The following is a 15,707-nucleotide window of genomic DNA, read 5'->3' as shown; positions in this document are numbered from 1 at the left end:
TGGTGTTTATCCAACTCTGATTGCTGGTCGGTTGGATTTTTCAGAAAATCACAATAAGGCGTTCTCTGAGGGTTTTTTTTTTTTTTCTTGTTTTTTTTTTTTTTTTTTTGCACGTGAATATTGCTCCATGTGTGTTACATACATTGTGGAGAAGGGAATTCAGCCACGCAGAGTATCCAACCCACTTGGGTACGTATCCTTTAGGCTTGCACACAAGCTCTTAGGCTTTTGCCTTCCCCACAACCTTAGGTATCATGTTAGTGATGTCATTGTGCCTGTTGGCTGCAAAGAAGGAGAACTGTAGTTAATAATCTCAGTTTAGATCTATTTCAACTCTGGCAACTGGTGTGGGTTGCAGACATCCAGAAAATGAAAGTTTCATTTTCCCCCTTTGTCTGGAGGTGGATGCCCCACCCCCCCTTAGGTAAGCCCTGTCTGTACTACCAGAGTCCTCCTGGGGAGACGAAAAGCAGACAAGACAGTCTGTATATTTGAGTTGTTAATAGAAATTATGTGAGGTTGAGCCCTTGTCAACACTAAATAAGAACAAGAATCTCAGCTTCATCCGTGGGCTGATTGATTATGTAGAATCTCTTAATTGACTTCATTTTTTAATAAAATGAGTATGTCTGAGAGGGTAGAGGAGAGAAAAATAAGCTAATTGCAAAAGAGGTATTGCATCAACGATTGGAATTTATTTTTTGCTATGCTTTCTGCCCTGATTAATTGATCTATTTGAATTCCTTAGTCGAATGATTCACAGGAAAATCAAGATGTGTAGTATTTACATACAGCTTCCACCATGGCTCATCTGACACATCATTGTCATCCTATTTAAGGATTCTTGGACTTAAAAGTCTTTATATAACTTACATGTTTCCCCTGTGCTCACACATTACGCATCATACTTTTCCTTAATAGAGTTGCTTTGGCAAACACTTGGCAAGTGTATCAGTAAGGAGGGCTAGAAGATGAGCTTCATTATGCAGAAAGAATAGTAACAGTGCCTTAAGATTATCAATGAAATTTCCCATTGATCAATGTATTGAAATCCTGTAACAACACTGAGATGAGATGGTGTTAACTCCATTTTACCAACAAGACCGCAATATCACAAGTCCGTGAGTGCCAGAACTGAGAAGGAAACCCTGGTTTCCTGCCCCAACACAGATACTTCTACAATAAATGGATACAGAATCTGGGCATGTTGAGATTATCAAAAAACAAATGAAAGCAAACATGTAGCTTATATTTATCGATATGCCAGGACATAAAGCTAAAATTAATCAAAATTGGAATATGGTTTAAATTCTTTTTTTAAATGAAATATTTTACAAACTTCTCGAAGCAATAAGAGATTTTTTTTTTGACAGGCAGAGTGGACAGTGAGAGAGAGAGATAGAGAGAAAGGTCCTCCTTTGCCGTTGGTTCACCCTCCAATGGCCGCCGTGGCTGGCGCACCGTGCTGATCCGAAGCCAGGAGCCAGGTACCTATCCTGGTCTCCCACGGGGTGCAGGGCCCAAGGACTTGGGCCATCCTCCACTGCACTCCCTGGCCACAGCAGAGAGCTGGCCTGGAAGAGGGGCAACCGGGACAGAATCCGGCGCCCTGACCAGGACTAGAACCCGGTGTGCCGGTGCCGCAAGGCAGAGGATTAGCCTAGTGAGTCACCAGCTGAGAGATTTTAACTTTAGAAAAATCCTGACTAGTACAAACTGATGTTAAAGACCACAGTTGAGGCAAAATGTGTGTGTGTGTGTTGACTTTGTAGAGAGCATATGATTATGAATATGAAACAGTGTTCAGAGAAATTAACTCTCATCAAAACATTTCCAGTTTTTTCCAATGATCTTCTAAAAGGGAATAAACAAAGGTACAGTGAGTGAGCCCATGTGTGCGAGAGCACATTTCACACATATTTCACATGCACACACACACTGCCATCTAAGTGAGGGCTTTAGGTTGTCTGTCAAGTTAATGTATGTAAAAGCCTCATGGGTGTCTGGATGAATGATTGCCCATGGGTTATTAAGGAAGATATGTCTTTTAAAAAGCTACTTCCAGCATGTACAGTAGCATTTGCAGATATTATCTTGACCGCATTCTGAGGATTAGTTACAGTCTGTAAAGCAATGGGAAAGAAGAATCTTGGTTTAATGAAAAATTTATATAACCAGAAGAAGGCAAACCTTAAACTTTTCATAGGTCTTCTGAGCCCATTGAAAATATGTATATATGAAGCAGATTTTGAATTAGATTGTATCTGTCTCACAAGGTAAATTTATTTTTTAATCTCAATGTAGAAGAAATTGGAAAGAATAATATAACTAGAGGAATGAATCTGTATGTTAGCAAGAGTGCTAAATAAAATATGAAAAACACTAAGATGCCCTTTAAAAACTGTTTGAGTCCAATTTCACTTCAACCAATAGTGCCTCAAAAATATAAATTTAGCTGAACTGATAAATTACTTCATTATTTCTTTAATTTATCTCTACACAACAAAATATTTTCCTTATTTACAAGATGTCTTTGGAATAGATAGGAGCTGTTAATGATAACACTTCAAAAAGTTCATGGAAAAATAGAATCGAAGATAAATTTTATTTTGGTGCAAAATTTTGGAAATCATATGAAGTGTCCTCAAAGTTTCTGGAAAATATACATTATGAAAACATCATGAATGTATTTCAAAAATTTTTTGCAGCACCAAAACTTACCCTTCCGTTCTCTGTTCCATGAACCCCTTGAAGTACCCTGGAATTCTCAGTACAAGTGAAAATTGGAAATTCAAAAAGCATAGGTAACTCCTGAATACTGTGAAAGCATTCAAGATGACAGAGATGTAAATATCAAGAAAGTAACATTTGATGTAGGTATCTGAGAATGAAAACAGCTAACTATAATCACACTAAATGTAAGTCCATGTGCGTTCTAGAATGCTTATTCAACACGAGCCTCTTAAATACATTAATGTGATAAATTAGGAAAGAGTATATTGTAACATTTATAGAATAAACAAATCAGACTTTCACTTTTCTACTCTGGGTAAAACAAAGATATTTCTGTGTAAATAAAAGATATTCGTGCATTGTTTTTGCTGAAGATTTTTAGTGCAGTGTGTTCTTCATTAAAGGGTGTAATGGTAATTTGAGTTCACAATTAGGGTTACACATCACCAAAATAACTAACTGAAAAATTAGTCTTTCAAACTGTCTATGTCAGTGAGCCGAAGGCCCTGAAGTTTTATAAACAGTACCTTTTCTTTAAATATTCAATAACAAATAGTTGATACCTTTGGATTTTAATAAGTTAGAGCATTAAGGATATGTAAGTGGCAAGAATGTAAGTAATCATATATTTCATACTTTCTATATATGCCAAAAATGTTAGATATTTTTAAAAACTTAATCTGAACATTTCTTTCCTTATTTGCCACTACTAGAAGATGGCCTTGATAGGTTGATTTATCAGAGTGGGTGTTTTGAGACTTTGATGAATCTGGGAAACATGAATCTCTCTCTTCCTTACAGTTTTAGTTCTGGAATATTAGACCTTCCTTGTTTCATGGGGATAGAAAGAGATAGGCAGGAGGAGGTGGGAGAGAAAGAGGGACAGAAACATGCCCTCCAAGAATGGAACATTCACTATGAATTCTTATATTACCCTTTTTTAAAAAAGATGTATTTATTTATTTGAAAGTCAGAGTTAGAGGGAGAGACAGAGAGAAATCTTCCATCTGGTGATTCACTCCCCGGATTGCTGCAGTGGCCAGCACTGAAACAGACGGAAGATAGGAGCCAGGAGCTTCTGGGTCTCCCACTTAGGTAGCAGGGGCCCAAGTACTTGGGTCATCTTCTACTTTCCCAGGCCATTAATAGGGGTCTGGATTGGAAGTGGAGCAGCCAAGACATGAACCTGTGCCCATATGGGATGGTGGCGTTGCAGGCAGTGGCCTGCAACACTGGTCCCTCTTATTTTATTGGACAACATTGTTTCAGTTGAACATTCATGAGGTGATAGCAGGGAAATAAGTAACCAGAAATGTACGCATGAAGCACTTCTCCAAGACCATGGAACATCAATAAAGAGAGGAATTTAGACAGAGGTTAACCTTGCTCAACACGGCCCACCTTTTACATTTGTAGGAAGAGTTATGTGTCTTGAAGAGTTATGTTTCTTAACCAGTTCTCTGGCAGAATCAGAATGACAACTTTTACCCTTCATATCTCCTGACAACTATTTCACATTTTCCACATTGTGGCTTTCTTTTAACAGTCACCATCCTCATCTTGCAGGCCATTGCCTAAAACCAAGAGTTTGGAAATGATTTTAAAAACATTTGTGAGTAAAGAGGATCTGAAAATATTAGTGTGAGAGAGATGACTTCAGAAAATAAGAGGGGCCAGTGCTGTGGCAAAGCGGGTAAAGTCTGTGGTGCTGGCATCCCATATGGGTACCAGTTCGAGCTCCTGCTGCTCCACTTCTGATCCAGCTCTCTGCTGTGGCCTTGGAAAGCAGTAGAAGATGGCACAAGTCCTTGGGCCCCTGCACACTTGTGAGAGATCCTGAAGAAGCCCCTGGCTCCTGGCTTCGGATCAGCACAGCTCTGGCTGTTGTGTCATCTGGGGAGTGAACCGGCAGATGGGAGACTTCTCTCTCTCTCTCTCTCTCTCTCTCTCTCTCTCTCTCTCTGTGCCTCTGTAATTCTGCCTCTCAAATAAAAAAATCCATCGTTAAAAAAAAAAAAAAGAAGATATTCCCTTTACAGTTTGAATGCATTCACACACACACACACACACACACACACTGGTAGATGGTCACCAATTTCTACCTGAACATTTCAGTGTGGATTTGGAGGAATGTTTTGAGCTTTGTTCCTAAGCATCATAGAAATTAATCACCTACAACAACTATACCCTGTTAGCAAAGTTTTGTTGATTATCCAAACGTCTCAAATCTAACGTGTGTAAAATTGTGTCCTTCTCACAGCTTAGTTTCCTTGTTTAAAAATATGCAATATGTGAGTCTGTAACTTACATGCTGCTAGTCCTGGCTCATAACAGCAATGTTGCTAAGGGATTATACCAAATAGCACTGTATTATGTTTCAAAAGATGTTGTGGTTATTTTTACCCTCAGGAACATTTTTCTACATTTAAAAATAGGAAATCTAGTTTCTCCCAGGGAAGAGGGCATTCTACCTTATTTTTAAAAACTTATCCACGAAATTGGCTTGTCTCCATACACACACATGGCACTGTTGCCATGAGCCTCACCCCACTACTCTGGAGATTAAGTGAGAAAAAAGATTTGCTAAATAAGCATCTATGGATAGGGAGCTATCTCAGTGTGTGGTATTACCACCCATCTTATCTAAGAGCATTGATATCATCAGATTCTAATTCTCCCTTAACCCTGAGTCTCAGAGATCACCAAGCTCTGTAGAATCTGCCCGAGAAACAGCTCCTGTGTTTTCCCATTGCCACTTCCTTAGTTCAAGTACTTCTCAGCTGTTGGCACTAAACAATCGCAATAGCCTCTAAGTGGGCTCCAGCTCCAATCTCTCCCCACTCTAATTTATTTTACACTCCAGGTCACCAGTAAAACTGGCTCTTTGAAATACAAGAATAATTTCTTTTTGCCTACAGATAAAAATCTAAATTTCTTAGTCTCATTCTTCAGAATGGTAGCCTTCTCATAGAAGACCTTGCTCTTTATACTTCTACCTAAATCCCAGGAGATGACCACACTCAAGTTCTTGGCCTTTGGTAAGATCATCAGGCCTCTTCACACCTCTTTCTGAGGCATCTATGAAACTCAGTTCCATGTTACCACTCTTGTGGATCTGTTCCTCCAAGAGGAGGGAATGCTTTTCTGCTGGACTTTCTAATGGCACTTTGTACAGATGAGAAACCTTCAAAAAGTTCATGAAAAATGGCAGTAAAAGTGTGCCATTTTGTGTGTTATTTTGGTGCCAACCATTTTTTTTTCAGACTGTGTGGAAAGGATATGAAAAAAAAAAAACATGTGTGGATTTCACAAAAATTTTACACCCAGATGAACCCATATTTAATTGCATTTTCCATGATTTTTTGGCTTCCTTTGTGGAATGTTTATGATTAAATTCATTTTGTGAAACAGGGCTCTTTATGTTATAGTTTGAAGTGCCTTTGTAGCTGTACTATAATGACTACCAATTGCAATTTGATGTTATATCTCTCTTACAAGGTAGGTACCTTCCGTCCTCACACCATGTAGCTTTGTAGTCATATAGGTCCTCAGTACCTGATGAAGTTTTGGATGTGGGAATTATAAGGAAACTTTGCCTCTTCAGTCTGTGCTGCCTCAAATAGGATATATTTGATTTCCTTAATAATCTCTACGAAGCGAGCAGAGCTAGTGATATTTTCCTCATTTCATAGGTGATGAAAGGGAATATTGATTCTCAGAAAAGAAAAATGAGACATCTGTCCATATTTAAAGATAGAACTTGAGCTTGAACATTAAATTTCATACACTGGTGATTTTTTGATTATACTGTAAGTGTCTTTTGGTATAGAATGAGAAGAAACCATAATTTAAAATTATGACTATGAGGGTAAAGGGAAATTATATTGATAATGAATAGAGATAGCAGTTTTGATTCAGCTTGTGAGAAAATAGCATCAAAATGAAAATATCCTGATCGAATAAAGCCCCCCTTCTAATTTAGCAGATTTATTACATTTTGTGGTAGATGCATATGTTAAGGAGAATATTCCTCAGCTTCCAATAAATCCATGTCCACAAAATTTATAACACTGTGTTCTAAAGTTAGCTACAGCATTGGCTAATTCACAAAGGTGACAGTTACAAGAAGAAATGATTCTGATGCAGTAACAGTCTCATAGGATGGCTGATTGTTAGTAGTTTGAGGGGAGATTTTAGGGAAATACAACGTTTCAGACCAAGACCATGGGATTTCTTAAAGATATCATAGTCCCAGTATGATTTTAAGGGCTTACTTGACTTAAAATTTAATTTAATTATGTATAAGAATAGTTAAGAGCATTATGCAAAACTGAACAAGCTATTTTCCCTTATAAGACATCAAAACATACTATATAAGCTGTCATTGTAAATAAATTAATTTAGTATTAAACCAGTAGTTTAGTGGAAATGAATAAATGATTAAGAATGAGATTCACGTATGTATTTCTGTTTAGGATTTAGTAAGGGCAGCATTCTAACTCAATAAGAATGGAATAAATTCTTTATGATTGTTTATTGAAATAAAAATATTCTTACACCATAATAAAGAACATTTAAATGAAACAAAAAAGACTCAAAATTTAAAGGAAAAACTTTTGTAGGCATAGAACATGAAAAAACTCACTTTAGAAAGGAAATCAGTGGGACCTGTGCTGTGACATAGAAGGTTAATCTGTCATCTGTGACCCTGGAATCCCACATGGGTGCCAGTTGGAGTCCCAGCTGTTCCACGTCCAGTCCTGCTCCCTGCTAATGTGCTTGGGAAAGCACTGAAAGATGGCTCATGTACTTGGGCCCCTGCCATCCATGAGGGAGACCTGGAAGAAGCTCCCATCTCATGGTTTTGGTGCAGCCCAGTGCTGGCCATTGTGACCATCTGGAGAGTAAACCAGTGGGTGGAAGATATCTCTTTCTCTCTCCCCTTCTCTCCCTCTCCCTCTCTCTCCCACTCCTCCCTTGCCCCCTCTCCTCCCTCCCCCCCCACCATTGCTCTGTAACTCTACTTGTCAAGTGAGTAAATCTTTTTAAAAAGGGCATTATTGCATTTAAAAAATTTTTTCATCTGGTGAAAAAAGAAATAAAGACTAAGATATTAGTGTTATTTAATTTTAATTTTTCACCTGTTTGGGAAAAGAAATAATTCAAAGATCTGGAGAGGCTGTGCAGAAATAGAACCTTGTATACATTTTAGTGAGGAGTGTAAATTAGGAAAAAAATTGTGGTTAATCAAATAATATGTATTAACAGTTTAAATGTGCTTGCCTTTGATCCAATAATTCTATGCCTCAGAACTTAATATGATTAAGTGAGCAAAGAAGTGCTATGTTATAGCATTGCATGTAACAGTAAACATTTGGAAAACACCCAAATATCTTTCAGAAGAGAACTGGTAAAATACATGATGTCATATTTGCAACAAAGGAGAGAGAGCTGTATGTGTTGAAATGTAATTACAAACTCTATGAGTTGTTTTTGTGGAGAAAAAAAAGCAACTTAGAGAATAGCTTCCACAAATGGTACCATTCTCTCATGTTTTCATGTATGCTTATATTTACATGTATAAGATTATATAGCTATATGTGTGTGCCTGTACATTCAGTTCTGCATGTGTGGTGCAAGCTTTATATATCTCCTCCCTAGATGGGAAGAACCACTGAAGTGCTATAGGTGTGTGAAGAGTTAATATTTGTGAGGTCTTTGACTCTCTGCTCTATGTTCTTGTTCTAATTTGATTTTCTTTAAACTTAGCATGTTCTACTATCATAATACATAAAAATCACATACTTCCCCTTTTGATAAAATTATTTTCAGCTTAATTCTGTTAGTGTATTTTATTTATACCCTGATTTTCTCTTGCTTCTGGGAAAATGCAAAGCATTGTGTCATAAAACAATTTAGTAGAACAAGGTAAAGATGAGGCCATCAAGGAAGAGAAGAGAATATTAAATATGAAAGCAAAAATGCATGTTAGTGAGTCCTGGGTAATTTGTAGAAATGAATCAGATATTTGGCTCTGAGCTTCCTGTCAGCTACTCCAAGGAAAGAAACTATTAGTCAACATCCACATATCAGTAAGTGAAAAAATGAGTTACTCAGGAGAGTATTTTCCCCATGGTGTATGCGAATAGAATACTTGATCATGTAGTGGGTGCATTTCCAACAGCTTTCCTGCACTTTGTGAAGTGTGAGATTAGCGTAATAGCTCAGAGCCATGGATGTTTTCTACAACAGTCCATATGAATGGCCAGCTACAGAACCACCATTCATTGAAAGACTGCCAGCATCGCAGCCTCAGTCCTGACTCTTAACAGTGCCTTGCCTTTAGTGCTGAAGGTGGTGCATATTCTATTAAAAGGAGCTGCACTCTCCAGCTTGGGGAATCCCTCTACACAGTATTTCCTGTATCCAATATTTAGCCTCTTGCTCTCATTTGGTTACTTGAGTTAGATTTAGATGTCTCACATGTACCTAATATTTAGGATTGATAACTAAGTTGGCATTTCAATTTCTCCCTCATATGCTGCTTTTAGACCTCATTTGTTATAGATGCAACTCTAAAGCCAGCCCAACCTGACCAAGTCTCAACATCAGCTCAATATCCTGGGATACCAGTCCAAGTGCAATCCCCCTTGTTGGTGACAAGAGAATGTATCCAAAAGAATGAGAGAATTGGGTCTTGGTATCAGGATTTTCTGACATAACTACCTCATTTCCGAGATATTCAGAACATCTCTACTTCTGGTTGAAGGTCCAAGATAAGCATTCAAAATGCAGCCCTGATAAATACATACATTGACCCATTTAAATGCTGGAGGATTTGCCAAAAATGAAATTGGTGTTTTGGAGTAATTTACTTGCAACCCTTCTCTTTGAATATAATTAGAAAAGCATACCTTTTAATTTGATGAGATTGCTCTGGGTTCATAATGAGAAAACCACATTTGTTGTTCTCTGTTGTGATTGCTATTTACCTAGCAGGCAGACAGCAAATACCTTGGACACAGTTTTAAATCATTAAACCACAAAGCAAAAGTTTGGAGTCCTCTCTATACACATTTTTGTTTTATCACCACTTGGAATCATTCTTATCTTCTGGAGTCTTTCAGTTATATCAAGGACCAAGTTCTTGTCTGATCTTCAGTATCTAGGGTCTTTACTGAAATCAGGTAGCCTCTCACCATGAGTTTCTGTCGTAGATACTGAAGAAAGATAATAAACACTGAGAAATACTGAAGGCTGGCCTTATGAAAAATAATAGCTAGTACAATGATGGTAGCAGAGGGTTGAATAAATGCATGCTTGAGGCCAGCATTGTGGTTTAGCAGGTAAAGCACTGCCTGCAATGCTGGCTTCTGGTTTGAGTCTATGCTGCTCCATTTCTGACCCAGTTATGCACTAACGTGGTGGGAAGGGAGCAGAAGATGACGCAAGTGCTTGGGCCCCTGCCACCCACGTAGAAGAACCTGAAGAAGCTCCTGGCTCCTGGCTTCACCCTGGCCCAACCCTTGCTGTTGTGGCAATTTGGGGAGTGAACCAGTGGATGGAAGATCTCGCTCGCTCGCTCGCTCTTTCAGCAGCTTTCATATAAATAAAAATAAATCTTTTTTTTTTATAAAAAAAAGAAGCCCATGCTTACATTAACCTCTCAGAAACTGTCATAAACAGTAGCTGACATAGCCAACGTCAACAGATCTGGAGAAATGAAGTTATTCATAGTTTCAGTGGGGTAGACACACTTTGTTACCAATCAAATGTCTTCTTATGCAAGGACCTCTGTGTTTGCCATTTCTCCGCCCAAAATAAGAGCACCTATTCCTACTTCAGATCTTAATTCAACTTATTTCAGCCAGTGAAGCCTTCACAGTTCTTCCAAAACAATCATTTACCATGTTGTTCTCCTTTATGGCGTTTATTATATTTCAAATTTCATGTTTCAATCTGTAACTGATTAATGCCAGGACCCTGTCCATTTGTTCACATTCCAACACAGTTTTTGTACCTTGCTTTCACTTAAAGAATTTTTAGGCTCACTAGGCTAATCCTCTGCCTGCAGTGCCGGCACCCCAGGTTCTAGTCCCAGTTGGGGTGCCGGATTCTGTCCCGGTTGCCCCTCTTCCAGGCCAGCTCTCTGCTGTGGCCCGGGAGTGCAGTGGAGGATGGCCCAAGTGCTTCCTGGCTTTGGATCAGCGCGGTGCACCGGCTACAGCGCGCCAGCTAATGAGGTTGCCAGTTTTATAAAACTAGAAATCTTCTATTAAAAGAGAGCAGGAGCCAGTGCCCCAGCTCACTAGGCTAATCCTCCACCTGCAGCACTGGCACCTGGGGTTCTAGTCCCATTTGGGGCACTGGATTCTGTCCCAGTTGCTCCTCTTCCAGTCCAGCTCTCTGCTGTGGCCCAGGAAGGCAGTAGAGGATAGCCCAAGTGCTTGGGCCCTGCACCCACGTGGAAGACCAGGAGGAAGCACCTGGCTCCTGGCTTCGGATCGGTGCGGTGCGCTGGCCGCAGTGCACCAGCCACAGGGCGCTGGCTGTAGCAGCCATTTGGGGGGCCAACCAACAGAAGGAAGACCTTTCTCTCTGTCTCTTTCTCTCTCACTCTGTAACTCGGCCTGTCAGAGAGAGAGAGAGAGAGAGAGAGAAGGAACAATCCTAATCAGACAATCTTCCTCATATGCTTTATTTAATTAAAGAGTTAAAAATTTTGGGTTGACACCGTAGCCTAGTAGGTTAAGCCTGTACCTGTGATGCCAGCATACCATATGGGTACTGATTCACGTCCCAGGTGCTTCTCTTCAGATCCAGTTCCCTGCCAATGCACCTGGGAAAGCAGGGGAAGATGGCTCCAGTGCTTGGGGCCCTGCACCCATGTGCAAGACTTGGAGGAAGCTCCTGGCTTCTGACTTCATGACGAGTCAGCTCCAGCTATTTTGGCCATTTGGGGAGTGAACCAGCGAATGGAAGACCTTTCTCTCTGTCTCTCCTTCTCTCTTTCTGTAACACTCAAATAAATAGGAATTAAGAAATTACTGTACAATTTATTTTATGTAAAGGACACATGCATGTCAGCAGATGTAGCACTTTGGGAAAGAAGCCTGTAGGTCAGGAATTCAATGCAGGTGTATCTGGAGGCGGCTTTGGGACACAGCTGCCGATGCAGCCATCCTGTATCAGAGCGTCAGTTTGAACTTTAGCTGCTCCACTTCTCATCCTGCTACCTGTTAATGAGCCTAGGAAGGCTGTGGATAATGGCTCATGTTCTTGGGTTCCTGCCACCCATGTGGGAGACCAGGAAGGAATTCATGGTTCATGGCTTCTGCCTGGCTCAGAACTGTGGCCATTTAGGTAGCAAACCAGTTGATGAAAGATTCTCTCTCTCTCTCTCTCTCTCTCTCTCTCTCTCTCTCTTTCATTCCCCTCTCCCCTCTCCCTCCCCTAACCCCCCTTCTCTTTCTCCCTCCTTCTCTTCCCCTCTTCTTCCCTCCCCCCATCCCTTTCACTCTGACACTCTGCCTTTCAAATAAATAAATAAAATCTTTTTAAATAAGTAGTATCATGAACCACCAAAATTTTGTTGTAGAGTTAAATTTAAGAAAATAGCAAATAAAAATGAGAATCAAGGCATTATATAATATTTTAATGCTATTTTGTGATTTGTTTTCATGACTTTAGTGTCAATTTCTTATGTTCAACTTTTTAGTAACATATTTTGCATCAAATTTGTTATATTTATGTTAACCTGATTCAAACAAAGTGCCCATAACTACTCAGATCTTCAGCATCCAGTAGTTTTTTGTGACATTAGAACCAAAACATAAAAATAAACACTTTTTGTTGTCTGAGAATACAATAGGCAATTTGAAATGATCTAGGAGACTTACCAACCATAGGCAAAAGGAAGAGTATGCACCATTATGTTGGCAAAATGGCACTTATAAATTCAGAACTGTTCCCTTTTTACTTTATGTATTATTTTTTATTTTTGGTGTAGTAAGAAGTAGAAGCTGTTAGCGAAGTCATCTTTGTTGACATGGAATATTTTATAAATCAAACTCACAAAAGACTAACAGAGAATCAATAACAGTTCATAAAAACATTAAATAATCACATTATTGCAATATTTCAGAAAAAATCTATTTAGGGCAAACAATTTCAATGGCAGATGTGGCATGAAGATGGACCCCAGACTTAATTGGACTATCATTCACTTCCTGGTGGAATATTCAATTTTCAGTGAGTTGAAACATAATGATTACATAACATGGCTCATTAATTAGACACAAGATGGAGAAAACAATAGGATGCTTTCTGTTACAGTGTATAACAAAAGTTCTTCCCTATTTTTTTTTAAATTTACCTCTTTATCTGGCTATAAAATGTGAATAAATGAGCAATGGAGATAATTTTCTCAAGTAAGTTCAATGTATTATTTTCCTAGGTGATATTTTTAAAAAGATTTATGGAGACACACACCCACACACACATATATGGGGGGAGGAGGGAGAATGGGAGAGAGGATCTTCCAGCTGCTGGTTCCCTCCCTAAATGCCCATAACGGCCAGGGCTGGGCCAGGCCAAAACCAGGAGACTGGAACTCCATCCAGGTCTCTCATGTGGGTGGCAGAGTCCCAATGACTTGGCCCATCATGTGCTGCTTTCCCAGTCACATTAGGAGCTGGGTGGCTTTGCAAATGATTGTTTAATCAGATGTACCATAATGTTAGCCCCTCCATAGGTAATTTTTAAAACTGATTTTGCCAATTTGATTATTAGTTTGAGAGCATTGAATGAGGTATTACTATGAAAGTCAGTAGTACATCTATTTTTATTTTTAAAGATTTATTTATTTGAAAAGCAGAGTGATAGGGAGGGAGGGAGGGAGGGAAGGAGGAAGAAAGAGATCTTCCATCTGCTAGTTTACTCCCCAGATGACTACAACAGCCACAGCTGGATGAGGCCAGCCCATCTGGGTCTCCCCTATGTGTGACAAGAACACAAGTACTTGGTCCATCAACCATGGTTTCCCAGGTGCATCAGCAAGAAGCCAAATTGGAAGCACAGCCTAGCCAGGACTCCAGCCAGGGACTTTGATGTGAGATGCAGGTGTCCAAAGCAGCGACTTAACCCGCTGTACCTCAGCACCCACCTATTGCATTTGTTTTTTAACTCATGAAAAATTTCTGAGCCTTTGAGCCCATAAAGAAGCTTCAGGGGACACAGTGGGTGTCTGCCCAAGAGCGGTAACGGATACCAGCATTGTCTCTCCCTCAGTCTGGCAGCTTACTGATTGCTTTGGATGCTGTGTCTGAGCATCTGCTTTAAATATTTAATGTAACTAATTACTGAGTGTTTTGGATCTTCTGTCTATAAAAATCTTACTTAAAAAATAAATACAAACAAGTACCTAATGATTAAAGGCCAAACTAGCATACCATTGTGGCCTCAAGTATCCCCCATAGTGATTGCCAGAGTATCACAGTCATCTAATTAGTGCTAACCAATGTAGTTAGGTGGCTAGCTAGAGGTATAATACCCAACAGCCAGTGTTTTCCAGTGAACGACCCTGAGATTAGTTCAATATAGGAGAGGTCTTCAAAACGTTCACAGTTGGGTAGTGTAGGCTTTTAAGATGCTACTGGGAAGCCTGCATCCCCTATCAGAGTGCCTGGATTCCAATCCCAGCTCCACTTTGTGCTTCAAGTATCCCAGTAATGTGCACCCTGGAAGGCAGTAGGTGATGGGTCTTGTACTTGGGCCCCTGCCACCCACATGGAAGCCTTGATTCAATTCCCAACTCCTGGCTTCATGCAGGCCCATCCTTGGGCCGTTGTAGGCATTTGGGGAGTGAACGGGTGGATTGGAAATCTGTCTGTGGTTATGTCTCTCTGCCTTTCAGATTAATAAATAAATTTTTAAAATTCGTAGAAAAAGCATGTGATTAAAAAAGTATGCATGGGAGTGCAGTGGAGGATGGCCCAAGTTCTTGGGCCCTGCACCCGCATGGGAGACCAGGAGAAGCACCTGGCTCCTGGCTTCAGATCAGCACAGTGCGCTGGCTGCAGTGCGCCAGCTGCAGTGGCCATTAGGGGGTGAACCAACGGAAAAGGAAGACCTTTCTCTCTGTCTCTCTCTCTCACTGTCCACTCTGCCTGTCAAAAAGAATTTTTAAAAAAAAAGTATGCATGGATTTCAAAGTACTTTTTCCACCAAAAAAAAAAAAAACAACAACAACAACAACAAAAAAAACTTACCTTTCTGTTGCATTATTCCACAAAGTTCCTGAAGTCACCTCATCCATGAGCTTCAGGCTGAGTGGGGTGGAACTGTCAAGGAAAATGGGAGAACAGGGAGATAAGTCTTTGCTAAAGGTTTCTCAACTTTCTTCTAAAACATGTTGGAGAGAGACACTGATAGATTTTTAAGCAGGGAAATTATGTGGTAAACTTAGAATTTTTTTTAACATTTTATTTATTTATTTGAAAGCATTACAGAGAAAGAGGGAGAGACAGAGAGAGATCTTGAATCTACTAGTTCACTCCCCAAATGGCCACAAAAGCCAGGGCTGGGCCAGGCCGAAGCCAAGTGCCTGGAACTCCATCCAGCTCTGCTATGAGGACAGCAGGGGCCCAAACACTTGGACCATATTCTTCTGCTTTTCCATGCACATTAGCAGGGAGGTGGTTGAGAAGTGGAGCAGCCAGACTCAAACCAGAGTTCATGTTGGATACAGACATCATAGGCAGCAGCTTAACCCACTACACCACAATGCCAGCCCTAGCTTAAATTTTTTTAAATGCTTACTTTGGTAGATATGTGGAATGGGTGTTCATGGCAATAAACCGGAGAAAAAAATAAATGATGATTGTCTGAAACAATGCTATGGCAGTCAGGATGGAAAGGAAGAGAGAATTTCAGAGACATTTTATACATAGAAATAGTGTATGCTTTGATGACTG

The 15,707-nt window shown here is 39.8% G+C and overlaps 1 protein-coding gene across 10 annotated transcripts in view; it reads left to right on the top strand.

Moving 5' to 3' along the window:
* The window catches only part of PDE4D (phosphodiesterase 4D), a 1,644,269-nt gene that overhangs the window by 685,998 nt on the left and 942,564 nt on the right, over positions 1 to 15,707 (top strand). The window lies entirely within an intron of this gene.

This window comes from Oryctolagus cuniculus, chromosome 14 (assembly GCF_051225735.1).
Source record: "Oryctolagus cuniculus isolate XC-2025 breed Fujian yellow rabbit chromosome 14, ASM5122573v1, whole genome shotgun sequence".
Classification (NCBI taxonomy): domain Eukaryota; kingdom Metazoa; phylum Chordata; class Mammalia; order Lagomorpha; family Leporidae; genus Oryctolagus; species Oryctolagus cuniculus.
This window is presented reverse-complemented; position numbering and strand designations above follow the sequence as displayed.